Below are 24213 nucleotides of genomic sequence, written 5' to 3'. Positions count from 1 at the left end.
GATGGCACAACTACAGAGGCACAGGGTGTGGTTAATAGGTGAGCCTGAGTCCCCACCCAATGCATGTCAGTGTATGCCTTCAGGAGTCATTCCCCATATCATTGTGCAAGGCTAATATTTGTTCCTCAATTCTTGCAGGTGACTCTGGCTACCCAAACCTGTGGTGACTCTTGACCCCTGTAAGGAATGCCAGGACAGGGGCTGGGAATAGGTAAATGATGCTCATGGGCGAACCAGGAGAATAATTGAACTGACCTTTGGCCTCCTGAAGGCTAGGTTTAGATGCCTTAATCTGACAGGTGGCTCCCTCTGCTACATCCCTGAGAAGGTCTGCCAGATAGTTCTTGTATGCTGCATGTTGCACAACCTGGCCATCAGATGACGTGCTCTATCTGCAGGAGGAGGAGGGTGAAAATGCTCCTGTGGCAGCAATGGACCCTCAGGACAGTGAGGATGAGGATGTGGGCAACAGGACATCAGTCATACGGCAGTACTTCCAATAACGAACAGGTAAGACAGTGGAACTGACCATTTCTCTGATTATTTATCTTTTCAGTGTGGCTGTAGCATGATGGTGGTCACAGCCTTACCATCTCATCCGACTGTCATCTATGCCTTCTCAATTTGCAGATGTTGGTGAAGGTACAACTGTGTACTGATGTGATGACTACAGACTACAGGCCATTATTTGTATAAAATCACAAAGTTCAGGACAATTGCACAAGATGAAACTGTTAATATTATTGCACATTTGTGTCACATAAAGCACTATCACTCAAGTTGTGTTCAGGGGTGTTTATTGAAGTGAAAGATATAGAAGGAATAGTGCAATGGAATAGGGTGATGGTAGAGGTATGTCCAGGGTATTGGTCCAGTCTGTTTGTAGCACAGCTAAGGAGTCCAAGGGGACATAGGAAAAGGAGAATGGCAGTTTAAAGTGGACCAGGTGACAGAGTGGAACTCAAGGGGGACATTCAGAAGGGTCTCATTTCGTGGCGGTGGTCTTGGCCTTGGCAAGTGTCTCTAGCATCTGTCTGGATCGCAGGGAGTATTTGCGGGGTAGTTCACCTTCTACAGGGGGAGGGGTGCTAGTGGTCAGTGGGTCCTGGGGCAGGGCCACCTGTCCACTAGCTGCAGCAGATGTAGAGAGCTGTTCAGTTGACTGGCTAGTGGAAGGGGCCCGCTGGTATGCTGTGTAGTCCCTCATCATGTTGGGCATATCACCCAGCACCCCTGCTATGGAGACCATGGTAGTGTTGAGGGCCTGCAAATCTTTTCTGATCTCCTGGTGGTGTTCCTCCTGCAGCCACTGGTTCTCTTGCATGATGTTTAACATCTGATCCATCTTCTCCTGGGATTGTTGGTAAGCCCCCAGGACATTTGAGAGTGCATCCTGGGCAGTTGGTTCCCTGGGCCTGTCCTCCCCCTGGTGCACAGCTGTCCTCCGTGCATCCCTGTACGCCTGTGCCTGTGTCCCTGAACGGTGTGCCCACTGCCACTGACCCCAGGACCCCGATTGTCTCTGCTGTGAGGTGTTGACTGGGGTCCCTGTACAGGTGGGAACACTGCTGATTGATGTGTCCTGGGGACAGAGGTGTGGGGACTTTGGGTGGCTGCTGTGGTGTTGGATACTGAGGGGGGAAGGCTCTGTGGCAGAGTGGGTGTGGGCTGAGGTATCTGAATAAACAGTGGTCCCTGATGGGCCAGGAAGTATATCCAGATGTCAAGAGTTACTGTGATTGACTGGGGGCATCTTCTGTGGGGGGACTGGGTAGCCTAGGCGCCTTCTCACTGCTGAGATTGGCTGGGGCACCCGTGGGGATTTAAGTTGTGTATTATGCTACATGTCTGTGACATTTTCTACATTTCTAGCTTCCCCTATATCATTGCTGTTGCCTTGCCACCTTTGTTTGTGTATAGTGATGTCTTGGGGGATTGTTAGTTTTCCATGCTGTCCATGCATTGGTGGTGGGTGTACATGCAGGGCTGGGAGGGATGTTCATGCAGTGGGTATGGCATGCAGGGCTTGGCATTCAGGTTAGTCAATTGTGGTGCTGCACTGTGTGGGATGGAGTGGAGTGATGGGTGTCCGGGTGAGGGGTGGTGGTGGCATACAGGTATGTGGGGGGATAGGTAGTACATATTGACTCACTAGTGTCCAGTACTCCGGCATCTCCAGTGAGTCCCTCAGGATGCAGTATTGCCAAGACTTGCTCTTTCCATGCTGTCAGCTGTTGGGGGGAAGTTGGGGTCCACCACCAGTTCGCTGAATGGCGAGCTGGTGCCTTGCTGCCAGGGAAGGTACCTTCCCCCGTAGGTTGTTCCACCTCTTCCTGATGTCGTGCCTTGTTCTTGGATGCTGTCCCAGGGAGTTCACCCGGTGAATGATTCTCCGCCATAGCTCAATCTTCCCTGCAATGAAGATTTGCTGTACCTGTGCTCCAAACAGCTGTGGCTCTACCCTGACTATTTCCCCCACCATGACCCGCAACTCCTCATCTGTGAAACGGGGGTGCCTTTGTGGGGACATGGGTGTTGTGTGGTGTGTGTTGTGCAGTGGGTGTTGAATAATGTGGTTTGCTGCGTGACAGATGGATGGGTGTTTGTGGTGTGTGTATAGTTGTGTCTCTGATTTGTGTGGCTATCTTAGCTATTTTTCGTATTGGTAAAGGGTTGTTGGTAATGTGGGTGTGTGTATCCGTGTCAAGTGTGTGATTTTAGTTTTGGCAAAAGTTGTGTTGTTATAAATTTGGGTGGCCATTCTCACCACGCTGGTGTGTACCACCATTTATTGTCCACCGTGGTGATTCGTGGGTCATAATGTGGAGGAAGTAGTTTTGTTGGCGTAACGGTATGGGTGTTTGTATTGACAGTTTACCACTAACCTTTGGTCTGGCGGATATGTGTTTGTGGCAGTATTCTGTCAGTTTAGTGTGTATCATAATATGGCGAACGGATATTCACCTCCACAACAGTATGTTGGAGGCCGTCACTGCGGCGGTAAGCGGGATTTACCACCAATGTCATAATGAGGGCCTCAGTGTTACAAAAATAAAGGTACTTTATTTTGGTGACACAAACACCAAAAATACCATAGAGGCTATACTCCCTTAGTAGATAAGTAATACACAAATTATATACACTAGTATGCAGATATAGGCATTAACACAGTTAGAAAACTGTGCAATTAGTGAAAATCACAATAGTTAGAAATGGGCCTGGGGGAGTACAAACCATATACTATGAAAGTGGAATGTGAAAGTCGGTCTCCCACCTAGGCAAGTCTAGTGTGTAGAGGGGAGTACTTAGAAAGCCCAAAGGTAAGTACCACATCCCACCCCAGTGACCAGTAAAGCAGGAATACATCACAGTAAGTTTCCTGGAACACACACAAAGAAAAACAGAATAATATTTCAAAACCTAGATGAGACTGCAAGACACCAACAGTGGATTCCTGGACCTGAGGACCTGTGGAAAGAGTGGACCAAGTCCAAGAAGCACAGAAAAGTCCAGGAAGGGCAGGAGCCCCAACCCACCAGGAGGAAGGTGCAAAAAGTAAACCACCAGTGAGGAAGAAGAATCAGCATTGCACCCAAGAAGACAGAGTCAGGTTCCTGGAGGATGCAGGTCATGTCCCATGCCGGATAGAGGACTGCAGTTGGGTTTGCGTCGTTGGAGTTCACCAACAAGCCTTGGCCCATGCAAAGCTTGCGATTAGCAGAAAATGGTGCTGCCAGGCACCAGGAAGGACCAGGTGGACTCTACCCAGGAAGGAGAGTCAGAGGGGGCCCTCAGCAACACAGAGAGCCCACAGAAGACCAGGCAGTGCCCACAGGATGGGGATAGGAGAGTCACAGGAGAGGCCATTTCAGCACTACAAGAAAGGCTTCCACGCCACCGGAGAACCACTCATGGAGCTGTGCATCACAGGAAGGAGTGCTGGGGTCTGGAGCTGCAAGATGCATGAAGATCTTGGAGGAAGGATGCCGACAAGTCTTGGCAGCTGCAAATGATGCAGTGCGTGGGGTACTGTCATGCGTAGGCAGGTAAGGCTTACCTCCACCCAAGATGGACAGTTGGAAGAGAGGACTGGCTGAACCACTTCAGTCCACCACCCGTGATGCAGGATCCACGCAGCCGGTCGCCATCCCAGTTGATGCCTGCAGAAGCAGGGGAGTGACCATTTCACCCCAAGGGAGATTATTTCTTCCTTCTGATTCAGGCTGAAGATGGTCTGTCCTCAGAGCATGCATGACCGGGGAAATGTTGCAGTAGCTGGAAGGAGCCAGTGATACAATGTTGCAGAAGGTGTCTTGCTTTGTTGTTGCAGGTTGTGGGGTCCTGAAGAGTCCAGATGCAGTTTCTTCAGTCAGAAGTTGAAGTGAAGGGTACAGATGATTCCTGCTAGATTCTTGCAATCCGAATCTGAACAACCACCCAAAGGAGAGACCCCAAATAGCCCTGAAAGGGGGATAGGTCACCTAGCAGGGTGACCACCTATCAGGAGGGGGTTCTGACATCACCTGCTGGCACTGGCCACTCAGATGCTCCCAGAGTTCCCTGCCAACCTAGAAATTCCTTCTTTCACCTAGCCGCCAAGACCTGGAACTCCCTACCGCTCCACCTTCACCAGACCCAAGAACTCTTGACATTCAGGAAACGCTCTACGACCAGTAGCTTAAGCCCCCCCCCCCCCCAGCGCCTTGGGACCCTAACGGGTGATTAGTGCGCTCTATACATCCTTGATTGATTGATTGATTAAATCCAAGATGGAAAAACCCAGGGACCCTCTAGAGGAGCTCTGAGCACCACCCCTGGGGTGAGGATGGGCAGGGGAGTGGTCACTCCCCTTTCCGTTGTCCAGTTTCATGCCAAAGCAGGAACTGGGATTCCCTGAACCCGTGAAGACTGGTGTATGCAAGGAGAGCAATGTGCCCTTCAAAGCATTGCCAGTTGCTTGAGGAGGCTACCCCTCCCAAGACTAACACCCATTTCTAAATGGAGAGGGTGTAAAACCCCTCTCCCAAACAAAATCGTTTGTTCTGCCTTCCTGGGATTGAGCTTCTCAAGCAACAGGAGGGCAGAAACCTGCCTGGGAGGTGGCAGCAGCTTGGGCTGCCTGGAAACCCTCAGAAGGCTGAAATGGCAATACTGAGGGTCCTCTAAGGAGCCCACAGAGTGCATGCAATCATACAACCAATGCTTGAAAAATCATTGGGGTATGAATCCAACATGTTTGATATCAAATATGCCTATGTTCGGAGTTACCATTATGTAGCTGAACATAGGTAGTGACCTATGTCTAGTACACGCATAAAATGGTGCCCCCACACTCACTAAGTCATTGGGGCACAAGTACTTTGCACCCTGCCCTCTGTGTTAGAAGGCCTCATATAGGGATGACTTATAAGTGACCTGGTGTAGTCAAAATTATCAGTGAAAGGGTGCTTGCACCTTTTCACGCAGTCTGCAATGTCAGTCCTGCAGAAGCCTTTGCATGGACTCTCTATGGGTGGCAAAATATATGCTGCAGTCCATAGGGATCCCGTGTAACCCCAATGTCCTGGGTACCTACGTACCATATACTAGGGACTTATAAGGGGGCACCAGTGTGACAATTGTGGGTGAAATACAAACTTTTGGGAGAGAGAGCATAATCACTGGGGTCCTGTTTAGCAGGATCCCAGTGAACACAGTCAAACACACTGACATCAGGCAGAAAAAGGGGGTAACCATGCCAAGAAAGAGGGTACTTTCCTACAAACATCACAGAATAATACCTGCTCAAATTGTTAATCGGATCTTATATCAACTTTGAAAATACAAAGAAGTGGCAAATATACTAATGCTACAGTGATACACTGCAGATGAAGTAAATTGAAAACACAAATTACATATTTTAAAGCTGGACAAATCCCTATTCCAGGAAAAATACGTACTTGAATAGCTATTATTTTTCATGATGGGCTAACCATTTCATTTGGACACTACACCATCTACTTAAAACATACAACTGGATGGATAGAGTCTAACAGCAGCAATCTTACATTCAAGCAAATATTACCTTATAAACTACTGAATTCTTACTAACTCTTTCTAGAACCCAAGTTCAAAGAAGGATTACTACTGAAAAAGTGAAACAGTATACTTATGGCATTTCTAATACAATTATTTATGACATCATACAGCCTACTAGGGGTGATGTCCACATAAGGGAATCCAAGTACTAACATTCACTTAATCGTACAACACAGTACAGATGCCACTAAATTGGAAACGCACATCACAAACTAAAAACCAGTACAAAGAACCATTTTTGGAGAAGTTAGATTTCTGGATATTGCATTTTATTTTATTTAAAAAAAAAAAAGTTAAACTCAGCAGGTTCCCATTCTCCAGTTTGTCCAGCAACCCATTGATATTCCAGGAGCATATTGTGAGGTTGGTTTTATCTTCTGAGCTGTTGGTGGTTGGCCTATTCCTTCATAATTGTCCTGGTATTGTGCTCAGGGTTCCAGGTAGCCAGCTCTAATCATCAAGGGGGTAGGGAGCTCAGAGCAAGACAAAGGGACTTGGATTGCTTGAGGGGTTACCAGCTTGCTTTGCGAGTCCCTTGAAATGTTACAGGAGGCAAGGTAAGGACGCTGAATCCCCTTGCTGTCCTGTCACGACAATAGAAGATATGGCTAAACCGGAATGATTACTGGGGCGACTTGGATCTCCCAGTTCCTAAAAGACTCTCCAAATCCCAGTACTTGGTTTGCAACTTCAGCAGATATACAAGTCTCTTTGAGTGCATCATTTGTCTGAGATGCAGAAGGAGGAGTGAATTCCACCAATACCATATCTGCTGAGGTGTGTTGCGTTAGAGCTTCTGCCACTAATACAGGAAGTTGATGATGGAAACACACGGGCAACCTGAATTGAGGGCATCTTGCTGCAAGTCTTTGTTTGAAGATTCATAGCCTTCTAAGTTGCTGGCGCTGCCAACTCCACCTGGGGGTTTCTTAATGTAATGGATTCAGGGACATTTTAACCAGGCAAGACTTTTTGTTGAAATTTGTTGTAACAATGAGCCATGCATTGGATGAAGTACAGCTATCAGCATTAAGAGGAGCAGTCCGGCAAGCACCAAGCTGCCCAGAGGGTTGATTTAGTGTAGAAGCGAGGCTTGACTGATTCACCAGTCTGGGGTCTCTGAGTAGTGTTCTCTGACAAGGCTTTCTCGCCGGCTCATAAGGACAGGTTGTGGTGTTGTCCATGGATTCTCCCTCAAATATGTGTACTTGGGGTTGTTTGATGGAGAAATGGATCTAGACTGATTTGCCGGTTTGGCAGTGCTGGGTAATGTTTACTGAGAGGGCTTTGTCTTTGACACTTGAGAACTGGCTAAGGTGCTGTCCCTGATTTCTGCATAAGGGTGCATGCATGAGTGAGAGGTGCACTTAAGGAAGTAGTCATACTTTGGGCTTCCCAGTAACCTTTCTATGTCCCTGGGGGGAACTAGGAGGCATTTCCGTACCCCCTGCTTAGTTCCTGAAAAAAGAAATGATTGTCTTCTTCCCAAGTGCTTTCAACCTGTGCTTTCTCCCTTTCCGTCTGCTTTTCTTCCGGGGCATAGATGGCGAGTAGTTTGCAGCTGGGGTGTCTCTTGTAATTGGGGGAGACCCTGGAGCTTGTAATTGGACCTGAATTCTGATACCCCAGAGGGCTACTTAGTGGGTGAGAGGCTTGTGAGATTGCTTTGTTGGACTCTGCCATTGAATACAAAGGAAGCAACCACGCCACCCCTGAACCAGAACTGTATGTTTTTCCGATGATATTCTACGTTCTGCTCCACCACGAACACTAATGCCGGTGAAGACAACGACGGTGAGTACAGCCGCCTAGCACATAAGGGAGGGGGTAAGAAAAAGAGAGTGACACACACATGCACCACACACACCGCATACAGACACACACAGACGCACAAGAAAGCAAGTAAATCCCCCTAAATCGGCTGAAGAATGCAATGACAAAAATAATTTACTAAAGTGAGAGTAATAATATCAACACAGGTTAAAAATAACTTAGCCAATGTTACAGATATCTACAAATGTACAGAAAAAGGGACACTGCCCAGTCCTCAGTTTGTGTGGGCCACATGGCCAAGTCCAAGGCCCCACTTGTCACCTGTATCAATATGGAGAGAACACTGCAGGGGCATCAGTTGGAGAATAGGCAGGCACCTCGGGGGGCACTTCAGCCGGATGCGTAAACAAGACCACTGGTTCTGGAGGGGGGCAACATGCCCTGTGCTTGGTCCTGGGGAGTGCAAGGCCACAGTCTCTCAAGTGGGTGTCTTGCTCACAGGTTCTGGAGGGGGCAGCCTGCACAGCAGCCCATGGAGCCAGAATCACATAGCGTTCACCTGCGGTGACGGCTGCACTGTGGTGGTGCTGGTGATGGGAGGCTCCTGAACATCCCCTGCACCCTTGGATGGTTGCAATGTGGTGGTGCTGGGAGGCTCCTGCACATCCCCTGCATCCTTGGATGGATGCACTGTGGTGGTGCTGGTGGTGGTGGTGGTGGTGGGAAGCTCCTGCACATCCCCTGCACCCTTGGATGGATGCACAACCATGCTTGTTGGTAGGGGCTCCGTGACAGCTGCTGGTGCATGCTCCTGGTCCTTCTTGCCTGCTGGTGCATGCTCCTGGTCCTTCTTGCCTGCTGGTGCAGGCTCCTTGTCTTTCTTGGCTGCTGGTGCAGGCTCCTTGCCCTTCAGCATATGTGGCCTGGAATCCTTTCCACCAAGAGTAGGTGCAGATGGATCTGTGGCCGTGGACGGTGTGGCTGACGTGCTTGGCTGGGTTCATGATAGCTTGGCCATACAAGCACAATGGGGGTAGGGGTAGGGAAGAGGTAAATGGTAGATAGGAAAAGTTTCTAAGGGACATTAGGGCGGGAAGAGGGAGAAGGAATGGGAGTGGAGGATGAGACAGTGGTTGTTGGAGGTGTCTGTCTGCTGGATTTGGGTGTAGGTGCATGTGTTGCATGCTGTTGTGAGGTGGATGACTGTTGGGTTTGTGTACTTTGGGAGGGGGGACAGACACAGTGGGAGAAGACACAGGGGACGTGTGCATGTAAGTTTTGGTGGTGTCTGCCAGTAAGGTGTGTGTTCTGCTTGGTGTGGCGATGATGCTGGTAGTGGATGCTGATGTAGTGCAAGTAGGTGTGAGTGTGAATGTGACTGGGAGGGAGGTGGTGGAGGGGGGAGGGGGAAGACAGTGGAGACAGTGGATGTTGTAGTGTCTGCAACTGTATGTTGTTTGTGTGAGCACTTGTGGGATGAAGTGTGGTGCTTGTGTTTGCCTGTGACACTCTTGGGTGTTGTCCTATGTGCAAGCTCGTCTGGCTGTGTGCTTGGGATGGGTTGCGGTAGAGGAGAATGGGACTGGGAAGAGGAATTTGGAGGGGGGACAGTAGAAACAGGGACAATGGCTGCCATCAGAGTAGAGGCCAGAGCCCGGATCGATCTTTGTCGGGCTACCAATCCAGTGTTAATGCCCTCCAGGAATACATTAGATTGTTTCATCTGGGCTGCCAACCCTTTGGATGGCATTCACAATGGTCTACTGCCCTACAGAGGTGGATCACAGGAGGTCAGTAGCCTCCTCACTCGGGGCAGCAGGGCTAACTGGGGCAGGGCCTGGGGTGCCTGGGAGAAAGAGATGCCCACCCTCCTGGGCGAGCGGGCATGGGCAACTTGATGAGGGGCTGCTGGGGGGGAGGTGCTGGTACGGGGTGGCGGCTGTACCTGCACAGCAGCCACATGGGGGTGAGTACAGTGGCTATCACCATTGGCCACTTTAACCCATAGGGGCCAATGTTAACCAATGACGAGTTGCACGCCGGTTCATGACCGCCTCCCGCGACGGCGCACAACGTCAGCCAAATTACCTCACTTCTACATGTCCCTCCACACAGGACAGGCGGCCACCATTTCAGGGGGGCAGCCCTATGTATTCATGCTGCGTCACATGAGAAATAGGTACAAACTGGACAATCAATTCACACTGACCCATTACAAGTTTACTGATTGAAAACTACTGTTGTGGCTCCATTGTTCAGTTTGTGACATCCTCCTCACTCTTGTGTCCCTTAGATAACTACTGCTGCAGATGAATAGGAGATGGAGACATAACCCCGTGTACAGACCCCTGGTGGACTTGCAACACTGGAGGACAGGCACATTATCCTCACCTATAGACTTGACAGGACCACAATCACAGAGCGGTGTGCCTAATTGGAGCCTGACCTGATATCTGCTATCCGTCACCCCACTGGGATCCCCCTCTTGTGCAAGTGACATCTGTACTCCATTTCCTGGCAACTGGCTCTTTCCAAGTGACAGTGGGATGGGAGGAGGAATGTCACAGCCAATGTTCTCAATAGTGCTGACAAGAGTGTTATGTGCCATGATAAAACACATGTGCAGCTACATTGTTTTCCCCCAGGTTGAGGATTTGGCCACAGTGAAGGCTGAGTTTTATGTAATGGGACACATCACAAACATAATTGGGGCGATTGATGGAACACATATTGCATTGTCCCCCCCGCCAGAATGTACAGGTGTTGAGGAATCGTAAGAGTTTCCACTCCATGAATGTTCAGATGGTGTGCATGACGGACCAGTACATCTCCCACGTCAATGCTAAGTATCCTGGTTCGGTGCATGATGCCTTTGTCTGAAGGAATAGCAGCATTCCAAATGTGATGGGCCAACTACAGAGGCAGAGGGTGTGGCTAATAGGTGAGTCCTGGTTCCCACCCAGTAGATGTTGGTGTATGGGTATGTTGTGGGCCATATAGGATAGTGTGTGGTTAAATGTTGTCCCTCAATATTGGCAAGTGACTCTGGTTACCCAAACCTAATATGGCTGCTGACCCCTGTGAGAAATGCCAGGACAAGTGGAGAAGAACGTTATAATGAGGCACATAGGCGAACCAGAAGGATCATTGAAAGGACATTTGCCCTCCTGTAGGCCTGGTTCCAGTGCCTCCATCTAACAGGTGGATCACTGTGCTACTCACCAAAGAAGGTCAGCCAGATAGTAGTGGCATGCTGCATGTTGCACAACCTGGCCCTTAGACGCCATGTCCCTTTTCTGCAGGAGGAGGAGACTGGGATGCACGTGTGGCAGCAGTAGACCCTGTGGACAGTGAGGATAAGGAGGAAGAGGATGAGGACAACAGAACATCAGTTATATGACAATATGTCCAATGACACACATGTAGGACAGTGTAACTTTACATTTTAAGGACTTTGGTTGTAATTTGTGTAGCGATGGCATGCTGATATTTCACACTTCTATGCCCACTTACTGTCCCCTCTGGCAATTCATTTTGCAGATGTTGGTGACTTGACATATACTCCTGCTGTGATCACAACAGCCAGCTTCTGGTCATTAATCTATGCTCATTCTATGTACAGTCAAGTTGCAATGTTTGTACCACTTTCAAATAATACATATTTGATATACATGACATATTGCAAATGGATTGCTTTCAAAGTGTGTTGACGTATAGGGGGCAAGTGCAATGGGATGGGGTGATGATGGAGGAAAGTCCAGGATATTGTTCCAGTCTGTTTGTAACACAGGTGCATTGTCCAAGGGGACATAGGAAGGGCAGCAATGGCAGTTCAAGGTGGACAAGGGGACTGAGTGGGACACAAGGGGGATGATCAGGAGAGTTTAATTTCCTGGCGGGGGTCTTGGCAAGTCTCTCTGGCTTCTGTGTGGATCGCAGGGAATGTTTGTGGGGTGGTTCACCTTCTGCAGTGGGAGGGGTGCTGGTGGCCTGTGAGTTCTGTGGCTGGGTCTCCTGGCCACTAGCAGCAGTAGAAGTGGAAGGCTGTTCAGATGTCTGGCTAGTGGCAGGGGCCCGCTGGTGTGAGACTGCCTCCCTCATAATTTTGGCCATGTCAGTCAGCATCCCTGTTATGGAGATCAGGGTGTTGTTAGTGGCGTTCAAGTCCTCCCTGAAACCCTGGTACTGTCCCTCCTGCAGCCGCCTGTTCTCCTGCACGTTGTCCAGGATCTGGCAAATCATGTCCTGGTAATGTTGATAGGCTCCCAGGATCTCGGAGAGTGCCCCCTGGAGACTTGGTTCCCTTGGCCTGTCCACCCCCTGGAGTATAGCACTCCTCCCAGTTTCCCTGTTGGCCTGTGCCTCTGTCCTCTGAACCGTGTGCCCACTGACCCCAGGTCCCCGATTGTCTTGTGTGTGAGGTGTGGCCTGAGGTCCCAGTAGAGGTGGGCACACTGCTGATTGCCGTGTCCTGGGGACAGAGGTGTTGGTACGCTGGCCGGGATCTGTGGTGCTGGATCAAGATGAGGGAGGCTCTGTGGTGCTGTGTGACAGAGCTTGGGTAAACGGCTGTCCAGTAGTCCCTGATGGGCCAGGTAGGTCTTCCAGATCCTGAAGATCAGAGTTACTGTCATCACTGCGGGCCTCTTCTGTTGGGGGACTGGATACTAATGGCACCTCCTCTCTGGTGACATTGGCTGGGGTACCTGTGGGGATGTAAATCATGTGTTATGGTCAATGTGTTGGACATATTGTACATCTGTGGCTTCCCCTCTATGGTTGGATTCGCCCTGCCAGCTTTTACTTGTGTATGTTAGTGTATGGTGGGATGGTTAGTTCTCTATGGTGTGCATGCAGATGCAAGATTGCCAAGACTTGCTCCTCCCATGCTGTCAGCTGTGGGGGAGGAGTTGGGGGTCCACCACCAGTCCTCTGGATGGCCAGCTGGTGCCTTGACGCAGTGGAATGCACCTTCCCCCACAGGTCGTTCCACCTCTTCCTTATGTCATCCCTTGTGCATGGATGTAGTCCCACGGTGTTCACCCTGACCACGATCCTCCACCATAGCGCCATCTTCCTGGCAATGGATATCTGCTGGACCTGTGCTCCAAATAGATGTGGCTCTACCCTGACTATTTCCTCGACCATGACCCGCAACTCCTCATCAGTGAAACAGGGGTGCCTTTGTGGGAACATGGGTGTTTTGTGGTGTGTGTAGGTTGTGCAGAGAGTGTTGTGTGATGTGGTGGGGTGTGTGGTGTGTGTGGGATGAATAGGTAGTTGTGATTTGGTGTGCAGTTCTCTTTTGGATTAGCGTTGCAAAGTGTAGCTGTCTTGTGTTAACAAAGGATTAGGGGTGATGTAGGTGTGTATTTTATAGTGCTGTCGGTGGGTGGGTGGAATGTGTGTATTTGTGTCAGGTGTGGTTTTTTTTTGTTCTGGCCAATGTTGTTCTGTTTTGTATATGGGTGGGCTTATCCACTGCGGCGGTGTTCACTGCCAAATGTTTACCGCTGTTGAATGTCCGCTGTGGTGATTTGTGGGTCATTATTTGGAGGGTGTAGTATTGGTGGCGTAACAGAATGGGTGGTAGTTCCAACAATTTATCATGTTCAGTGGGTCTGGCGGATTTGTGATTTGGGCTTTTTTCTGTTGGTTTTGTGTATATGTGTCATAATCTGGCAGACTGAGGTTCGCCTCTGCAGCTGTATTGTATTGTATTGTATTGTATTGTATTGTATTGTAATAGTATTTATATAGCACTTATTATCCCTGACGAGGCGTCAAAGTGCTTTTCGGCGAGTAGCACGCTACTCCGGAACCCAACAAGAATTAGTGATGGATTAGCATAGGGAAATACGAGTACAGTTTTAGTATTATTATGAGTTAATTTGAGCTGCGGATATGAGAGTTTGTTAGATTAACTGGAGTAATGGAGGGGTGGAAGAGGAAGTGTTAATTGGGAGTATATGGTAATAGGATTTAGGCTTGGGATGGGTGAAGGGGGATGGAGGAGGGAAGAGTCTGTGGAAGGGGTTAGGGAGATCATAGTAGCAGAGTGAGATAAATGAGGGTGAATTTAGAAGGGTTGTGATGTCACTCACCAGATGGCCCCTTTAGGTACTGCCTTTTTTTACTGCCCTAGTCATAATGGATTATGGCCCATTGCAAGTTGAATGGGCACTCCGTATAATTGTCGGTTAGAGGTAGTTTGGTCATCAAAATAAGTTCTGATACAAATCCTCATGGATAAAATCATCTCTAATGATCCTCAACTTTTTTGGTCCAATATTCCTACAAATCACAGTTTTCCACCAAACATGATCTCTGTGCATTGATTCTGTTGAAGGTTAATAGTTAATGGTTTGGTATGTTGGTGGCAGTCACTGCGGCGGTATTCGGAATTTACCGTCAATGTCATAATGAGGGCCAGTGTCTCTTTACACACTAGTTATCTTCATACAAGGTCTCAATGGAGAGGCCACTTTCTCCCCATAGTCTAGTAGATGCAGGTTGTAAGAGATAAGTATTGTAATGAAGGAAAATGTAAATTCTTCCTCCTAAACTAATTTTATGATCTTAGAAGAGTCTCCTGAGATTGTATAAAAAAACAAAGGGCAGTAACAAAATTCTGGTCCCTATTTATTATACACATTACAACAGGATATGTTTAATGAAAATACAAATTCTGTATTGAAAGTACGGTCTCACAAAACTCTTGCAAGTGTAAAGGAATAAACACTGCCCTTTTGCAGTGGACGCAAAGGTATGTATGCCTGGATCTTGTGAGGCTCTTGCTGGAGTCACTCATGCTATCTATGAGAGAATCGTTGCTCTCGTGAGAGTCTTGCAAGAGTCATCAAGAAGAAAAAAGGTAACATACTACAAACATACTTAACGCATTAACATTTTTAACATAATAAATGTTTGAACAACTGTAGGTTTTCTGTTTAACATTTCTAACTTTTTTTGTATTTTGTTTTTGAAAAGGGTACAACAAAAACCTAGGAGTAAAAAAAATATTCTCCATCAAAACAAAGCGAATAAGAAGCAAATAGGACTTTGTTCAAATAAGGTGGGTTGTTATATGCTTGAGTGTTGAGTATCTGGGTAAGCACAGAGCCCCAAGTTGAAAAGATGTGGATTCCCCAAAGGAGTTATCAAGCTCTGTAGCATGGGCTAATTCAGCCTGAGAAAGGCATTGAGTGTGAATAGTCTTCAAATGTCGCCACATCATAGTGGTGTTAAAGCTGTATTGCTTGTTCCTGCTGAACTCCTTTTTGCATGTTTTATGTATGACATTTAGCAGAAACTTTTTCCCCACCTGGCTTCATTTAAAAAAATTAAACACCAAGATCTCCTTGGGGTGGGTGAGGTCAGGCTCCCACCATTCACATCCAAACTTACAGAGATCAGCAGCAGCGTTCTCCAAAGCTCCTCCCCGAACCCCACCCTCTTCAACATCTACATGGCGCCGCTAGCAGACATTGTCTGAAACCACAGATTCAACATCGTTTCCAACACTCAGCTGATCCTCTCCCTCATCAACGAACCTACAATTGTGGAGACTAACTTCCACAATGGGATGGAAGCAGATGCTGCCTGGATGAAATACAGGTGCCTCAAGCTCAACTACAACAAGACAGAAGTCCTCATTTTGGGCACCAGCCCCTCCTCCCGGGACGACTCCTGATGGCTCGAAGCGCTTGGAGCCCCCCAACACTGACCGACCACACACGCAACCTCAGCATCATCAATTCCTCGCTCTCTATGAACCACCAATTCAACACCGTCTCGTCTTCCTGCTTCCACATGCTCTGCCTGCTCCAAAAGATCTTCAAGTGGATCCCCATTTAATCCTGAAGAACAACCACCCAAGCACTCGTCAGCAGCATGCTCGACTACGGCAACACACTCTATGCAGGCACCACCTAGAAACTCCAAAAGAAGATGCAAAGAATGCAGAACTCACGGCTAAGACCTGGAACTCTCTTCCTCTTCATCTCAGGAAATCACCCTCTCTGCCTCAATTGAGGAAGGACCTCAAGACCTAGCTCTTCAACTGAACCGCCCATCCAGCACTTTGACTGAGCTGTAGAAACCTCCCCTGCGTACCTTGAGACCAGAATGGGTGATTACCCATGCTCTTTAGGAACCCTGATTGATTGATTGATTGCAGTGGATGAGTTGTAGGAACAACACTAGGCTGTTCATCTAAACTGTGGATGACATTCTGGTGATGCAAAATTAGCAATGTCAGAGAGCTAGCTAAAAGGTCTACCCACAGCATACCCAATAGGTAAATGAAGCAACAAGGAAGGAATCTTTCTTTACTAAATAAAGACATTCATATGAGCCAATCATAATCCTTCCTTGGGATGTATTCTATCTCCAGGGCATTTTGCCGGTGTCTTGTTCGCAATATTGTAAAAACAGAGACTTTTCTTTATATCTGAAGTGGAACAATATATCAACTGTTTTTCTACTTTAAGTATCACTTTTCATGTTTTACTTTCTTCAAAATTACAAAAATACAGTGTAATGAATTGAATCCCAAATGTGCGATCTCACGAGCAGATAACGAAATCTGGAAAGTAAGTACAAGCCTGTTCGTAGTCCATGCAGCGGATTGTGTGCTTGGCTCTTGTGATCATCTCACGAGAGCTGTTCATTCTGAAACAGAATAATTAATACAATATACATACAGTAATGACCCACTTATTAAAGATTAGTATTAGTATAACTCTACGATCTCACAAGTCACCTTGAGTCTCCGACTAGAGCGATTACACACCTTGAAAATGGATGTACATAATGAAAAAAATTGCTTACAAGATAGCAAAAATTGGTCAGAGTCTTTTTGAAATATGGATTTGAAGTTTCTCTAAATAATAGATACTAAGACTTTGAAAACCATACTAGGAACATTATTTTGATATGTGAGCTACAAAAAGGTGAACATACTCAGCACAAATATAGTTGTAATCAGTTTCTATTTATATATATTTACTGAAAAAAAAACAAAGGTTAAAGTAACATTATTTTTAGGTGAATTTCTCAGTGATAACAATAATGTTTTAAACAAAAAAAAACACAGAAACTCAATTACAGTTCACTTGCATCCCTGCAATGTACAGCTTATTGCCTCACATATGACATCATTCATGACATGTTTGCGGTCCAGGATTTATACAAAGTAGCTCACAGTCTGGTTAATAGGGGCCTGATTATAAAAGTCACTGTCTTGAGAGGGACACACCAGTGCTGACCACTATCCTTGCTTTTTTTTTTTTTACATTGATATATATATATATATATATATATATATATATGTACATATATGTGTATATATATATATATGTACATACATATACATATATATATATATATATATATATATATATATATATGGTTCTCTCCCAGGAAGCTTGCCCCAATCCATACACTGTTCTTCGGGCAATTCCGAGAGACAGCACAAATCCAGTTCGACTCAGTTACTTTTAAAAGGGTTTATTATTCACATGTGGGACCACAGTGAGAGCAACTGAGACAAAAGGTTCAGCCATAACATTCCAGTCAGGTTGCAGCCATCCATTCATGGCATTGCTGTTGGCGAGTGGATCCGCAGATCCACCACAGTGGATGTGCATCTCTAGATAAATCTTTTTTCTTTAATAACTCGAAAACTACTGAACAGATTTACACCAAATTACAAAAAGAAATCTCTCTGGACAAAGATCTGGCTTTCTGGCAAATTTGGTGGAATTCGGTTCAGGCTGTAGTGGTGTCTAAAATCCCTATGGGAAAATTCATGAGTAAATTTATTTTGGGAACCCTCCTTTTGTCTTGGCCCCAATGTGATGAGTCACCCTTTTCCAGACAGCAGATGAATTGACCAGTACACTAGTTTTGAAAAATTTGTGAAGATTCGTCAAACAGCACCAAAGTTAATAGCAAAAAAAAAATGTTTTTCCTATGGAAACTAGACTTTTGGCACCCACCAGTAATATATATATCAGCTCTGCACTCAGTAAACCTTCTCAGCTGCTGAATTTCTATGGTTTTGTGTATAAATTCTGAGCCTAACTATAACGTCCTTGCAACCTTTGCTTTTTTTCAGTGATTTTTTTTTATATATATAATTTTGTACAATGGTAATGGACTTACACACCTTTATCCTGTCATCAAGGTCCAGGGGGACCAAAACGCATTGGGCATTGTGTTCTTTATGCTTTTTCTAATGAATGAAGCATCTTTTTGATTCCCCCGGAGCATGTTTCATCACGCTTCCACCATGCACAGTTTTTAGATCAATAATTTCACTGCAAATGTTGCAATTATATAATGAATGGTGTCATAGAAGATGCAATTACTGATGTAATATGTGGGGTAATTAGCAGTGCATGGCCAGGGCACAAGTTATAGTTACCTTAGGGCACGAGTTATAATTACTTGAAATAACAAACTATAAAAGTTGTATGTCTATGGTTTAGTGCGTGTACATTCTGATCCTAACTATAACGTCCCTCTAATCTGTTTTTTTATTGAATTTCGGAGGTTTTTAAATGGTAATTCCTAACTATAATGTCCAGTAACCTTTATTTTTTTCAGTTAATTTCTATGTTTTGTTCAATGCAATGGGGGTTAGTCACAGGGCCTGGCCTGTGGCCAGCCCCCCCGTGCATCCAACCTCTCAACACAATGGAAAATTAAGGAGAAGGCCCTTAAAAAACATGGGAAAAAACTTGGGGAAAGCAGTGAAAATTAGGGAAAAGCAAGAAGGCACACAAAAAAACAGAAAAGAAGCAAGGAGAAAGCAGTGAAAACTAGGGAAAGGCAAGCTGAACGCACAACAAGAAATGGGGAAAAAGCAAGGAGAAAGCAGTGAAAATTAGGGAAAAGCAAGGAAAATTTTACAAAAAAATGGGGGAAGCAAGGAGAAAGCATTGAGAACAAGAGGAAAGAAAGAGAAAGGCACAAAAAACAAGGGGAAAGTGAAGAGAAAGAAGTCAAAATGAGGGAAAAGCAATGGGAAGGCACACAAAATATGGGTGAAAAATGAAAGAAGTCAGCAGTGAAAGCGAGGGAGAAGTAAGGAGAGCGCACCCAAAAAATGGGAGAATAAGCAAGGAGAAAGCAGTGAAATCAAGGTAAAAAGCAAGGAGATGGCACACAAAAAATGGGTAATGAAGCAAGGTGAAAGTAGTGAGAACAAGTGAAAAGCAAGAAGGCACTCAAAACGGGACAAAAAGCAAGGAGAAAACAATAAGAAAGAGTGAAAAGCAAGGAGAAAGCAGGGAAAATGAGGGAATAGCAAGAAGAAGGTACTCAAAAAAACAAGGGAAAAAGCAAGGAGAAAGCAGTGAACATGGGGAAAAAACAAGGAGCAGACAAAACAACAGGGTGAAAAAGAAAGGAGAGAGCAGTGAAAATGAGAGAGAGCAAGGAGCAGGCACAGAAACCATGGGTGGAAAAGCAAGGTGAAAACAGTGAGTACAGGGGAAAAGCAAGGAGAAGGCACTCAAAAAACAGGGGGAAAAGCAATGAAAAGAAAGGAGCAAGAGTAATGCAGTAACACACAGGGAGAGCTGGGCCTTATTTTTTTTAAATGCTGCAGATTAGAGGATCCAATGTGATTTTACAGCAAAAATTAAAGAAAACATATTTTTTTGCCTCCGTAGCAGTCCCTGTAGGTCCTCGCCACCAGTCCTGGGGGTAGGGGGCTTTAAGGGTTTTTCTACCCTGCCCCCTTCTGTTTTTTTCTAAATTATTTTCATGGGACTTGGGTGAATCCGAGTCCAGAGACGGCTGCCAGCACTTCCTGGTTGAAGTGCTGGCAGCCAGTCAGATCTCAGCATGACATCTGTCAGATCTGTATCCCTATAGATATATACATTGATTTGCTTTTAATAACTCCAAAACTCCTGAATGGATTTACACCATTTAAAACTGATCTTTCTGGACAAAGAGCAGGTGCTCTGTCAAATTTGGTGTAATTTCGTCTAGCGGGTTGTAGTAGTGTCTAAAATCCCTACGGTTAATCGCATAGGGAAAATGTGTATTGGGACCTCCCTTTTTCTTGGCTCACACTTGACGACTCACCCTGAAACTTTCAAGACAGCAGTGGAAGTTAGTGGCAAACTAGTTTTGACAATTTCATGAAGATTTGTCAAATGGCACCTAAGTTATTGGTAAAACAAAAAACTATTTTCCAATAGAAACTAGGTCCTAAATATAACTACCTACTGGTGACTGCCAGTAGGTAATAACATCTGCATATCTATGTCTTTTTCAGAGTGGGAATTCCTCAGATTTATCCCTGCTAATAAAGTTGTCACCTTTTGATGAATCTCCAAATAACTTTGCAGGCCTATTATTTTTACTACATCGCCTGATGATGCAAAGTCTGCAATGGTTTGTGGTAGTTAAGGGGGTGCAAAGTAAATAGGGGGAGAGTCGCAAAACACGATTTTCCACCAATGGATTTTTTAATACATTTCTCGAGAGACATAGTAGCAAAATGGCTGAACAGGTTTACATGAAATTTACTCAACTCTACTCTATGACACTCTACTGTATAACACTCCAAGACCACTCTGTTCTGCAAAATACCATTCTGGTCTAAACACGATACTCCAATGTACAACCACGCATTCCACTATATGATATGTCATTCTAACCTACGGTACTCCTCTCTAGGCGCCTCTATTCTAAGACAGTCTATGACACACCACTCCACTCTACAACAATCTACTCTATTCCTCTCCACTCTATGGACCAGATGTTCAAAATAGGAACTCGCAAAAAGGTCACAAAGGAGCTTGCGAATGAAAGCATTGCCTTTCGCCATGTACAAAAGCCATTTGCAAACAAAAATACAGATGCAACCAGTTTGGGAGTCCGTATTTTTGTGAATGGAGATATCAATTTGGAAATAGGAAATCCCAAATAGTGACTCGCCAACAGAATGATTGAGGCCGTCGCAAATAGCTTGTGGTCGCTATTTGAGAAGTTTGCACATGTAATTTACCACAAATTAAAGCAGTTGATAACTGGGTGCAAACTATAAAAGCAGGCTCAGAATGAATCATGGCAGTCCACAATGGCTGCCTCCTATGTGATAGCAAAAAAGATGCGCATACTGGCTGGTCAGCAGAGGAGGAGGCGGAGACATGAGAGGATATTCAGAGTCAGGCTGACCATTTTTGACCAAGCTGAGGAAGAGATATATGACAAATACAGGCTAAGTACCAATGTCATTTTGGAATTAATTGCTTTTTTAGACACGCCTAGAAAGCAGTACATTGCGCAGCTATTCTATCCCCACCCATGTCCAGGTGGTTACACCTATTAGTAATTGGCAAATACCAGGATGCAGTAGCTGTAGCAGGTGGGGTGTCACAAAGTGTGCTTTCATGTTTCTTTTGCTCATTTCTCGATGCCATGCATCTCAACATCCACCGCCACACATGTATGTCCAGGAATATTAAGGAAATGCATATTACCAAATTGCAATTTTACAGGTTTGAAAATTTTCTCCAGGTTATAGGGTGTAAAGATGGAGCACTTGCAACCATCTTGAGTACCTGTTTAGGAACAGGGAAAATAAGCCTTCCTGTAATATACAAGTGGTTTGCAATGTCCACAACATATTAACTGACATTGTGTCACAATATTCAAGGCACACCCATGATTCCTTCATGTTTAGGTACAGCGCAATATACAGATGACTGGTAAGTAGGGAGTTTGATGATGGATACTTATTAGGTACTGACAAATGTAAATGCTGATATGTAACCCTAACAATACATATGTTGTCTCACACTGATTTGTGTGCTTCAGGTGACAGTGCGTATGCCCTTGGTCCCTGGATCCACACACCATTTATTTCTCCTATTGTTGCACCAGGACTGTGAAATAGTGGACATTTGGAATGCTGAAATCACGTTTTCTCTGTCTTCCTAAGAGTGGGGTATCTTACAATATCTATCAGAAACTGCTTTTAAGATTGTAACAATAAGTACCATCCTACACAATATTGCCTGCAGGAAAGGCCTACACATTGCAGTGTCTGAATCTGATTTGGAGGAGGTAGATTCTGGTCCACCAGTTCATCAGCCAACAGAGACAATCAGAGCAGTGGCGGGGAGAAGCTACAGGGACCAAATTGCAAGACATTACTTCCCAAGACATTTTCATATCCACAACACTGTAACACAATGGCACCACACTATTGCACATAGTAATGATACCTTTAAAATTAGGTGTTACTAAACAGTTGAAAGATAAGCAGTAACTGTCAAGAATTTTCACACCATGAAGTCAACATGTACGTTGGTTACATCACTAAAAACAAATAGAAAAATAAATATAGCCACTCCCTGATCGGTGCCACTACATTCTTTTTGTGACTGTGTCCAGTATGTGATGTGCCACAATGTTGAGGTGCAGGAGTGTGGCTGCTACTGCACTGAAGCACACTTGCATCTGTGGCAGAGATGCTGCACCACTGGATAGCCTCCGACTATCAGGAGCCTCTGCACCAACACCACTAGCAATTTGTGCAGTTTAGATTGACTCCACTGCAGTGGTTATCTAGCTAAGGCCCTTTGACACATCCCCACTGAAGTGCCCCATTTCCACCTGTAGCGTCACATTACGCTTTGATAAAGTAGCAGTGAACTGTGCAAGCCTTCCAGTTGACCTGGTCAAGGCATCCATGAGCACAGCACTGCTCCTCTCTCTGCACCTTTGAGTGCTATTGTCTTCTGACTTCTGAGTTTCTCAAGGGTACTTGTTAGATTGTTCATTTTTGTGTTCATCCTGGTCTGAATGTCTGCCAACTGGTTGACTACTGTGTTGAAGCCCACAGTAATGGGCCGTTGCATGGTCTGCATTTCCATTTGTTTGTGTTGCAGGCACTGAACAAGTAGCATTGATGCCTCAAGCCCACCACACAACACCTGTTGTTTTGCAGTCGACTGGAACCCAAGAGCCTGCAAAGTGTTACAGTGCCTATGGGCATGCGCCGTGGTGCGCTGCTGTCAGGACCTGATGACTGGCTGCAGGGCTGGAGTGGGTGGCTGCATGGCATCCTCATCCTCCACTGATGGTGGTTATGGGGAGCAGGACACACTGCTAGAATGGCCATCAGGTGTTGTGGGCTGACTCTCAAACATGACTGCTTCTTCCACCACTTGTGCCCGTGCTTCATCCTCTTCAATTCGGCCTTGAATGTCTTCCCCAAGTGCATCTAATTGGATAATGGAAATAACATTAAATACATTTTGTGTGGAACACAATACTTTTTAGCTGTGCAAACTAATTTAACAAATGTCTGACACTGACTACACTGTATTTGTCTGTGACTATGAGTCCCATAATGCAATGTGAGTTTTTTTTTTACATGGAATAGTCCCATACTGACATACTTATTTAAGTTTCTTTTACATGCACGTGGACACCAGTTTCAAGGTCAGAAATGTTACAATTAATAAAGTTTGACACTTACTTTGTGATGGTACAGGTGCAGGTGTGTCCAGTTTGGCAACCCCAAGGACTGCCTGTGGCTCAAGGGTGGTCTCTACAACTGCCTCCAATGTAGTGGATGGGGGTGCAGTTGAGGGTCTGACTCCTGTGGCATGGGACTCACTCAGGCGTGTTGCAACCTTTTGCTTCATGAGAGAATGGAGGTTGAACCACCACTTGTGAATCACTCCTACAGAGTGCTGTGCGACACCTACAGCATTTACCTTCTGCAGCTTCTCCTTCCATATCTTGTGCTTCTGTGTCTCCAGCACAGTCATAGATGACCAGCCAAACATGAAGTCATGGTTGTTGCAGCACTCCTCGGGTCAGTATCTCAAGTTCCATCTCTGAGAACTTTAATTTTCACGTTTTTCACCCTTTTCTGCTCCTGGCTGACCTTTCCTGGTGTTGGGAAAACTGTTGTTTGGGGTCATCAGTTCTTTGCCTGTCTCTGCAGCCATCCAGTCTCTCTCTACCTCCCTTCCTGGCTTTTGGGATCCTGCAGTTCCCCTTTCAGGGGTCATCTCCCTGAACCAGAAAACAGAATCACTATTTTTACAATGCAGAGGCTATTTGGAACCACATTTGCAATTTGCAACCTATTTGGAAATCGCTAAAAGCAATTTCAAAATTAGGAAGCAACTTGTTTGCCAGCATCCATGCATGCCGATTAGTGATTACCAAATTGAGATTCACTAAAAATCATAGGCCGTCGTTACGACCCTGGCGGATGGCGGAGAAGTGGCGATCTTACCGCCAACAGGCTGGCGGTAAAAAAATTGGAATCATGACCATGGTGGTTAATGCCATGGTCATCCGCCACTTCTCCGAACC

General features: G+C 45.8%; 1 pseudogene; it reads right to left on the bottom strand.

Moving 5' to 3' along the window:
* LOC138267086 (polyunsaturated fatty acid lipoxygenase ALOX15B-like) overlaps positions 1-23657 on the bottom strand; it is a 235399-nt pseudogene extending 211742 nt beyond the window's left edge.
* Positions 23658-24213: the final 556 nt, after the last annotated feature.

The sequence above is a fragment of the Pleurodeles waltl genome, chromosome 12 (assembly GCF_031143425.1).
Source record: "Pleurodeles waltl isolate 20211129_DDA chromosome 12, aPleWal1.hap1.20221129, whole genome shotgun sequence".
NCBI classification, from domain to species: domain Eukaryota; kingdom Metazoa; phylum Chordata; class Amphibia; order Caudata; family Salamandridae; genus Pleurodeles; species Pleurodeles waltl.
Note: the sequence above shows the minus strand (reverse complement) of the source record. Positions and strands in the feature narration are given on the sequence as shown.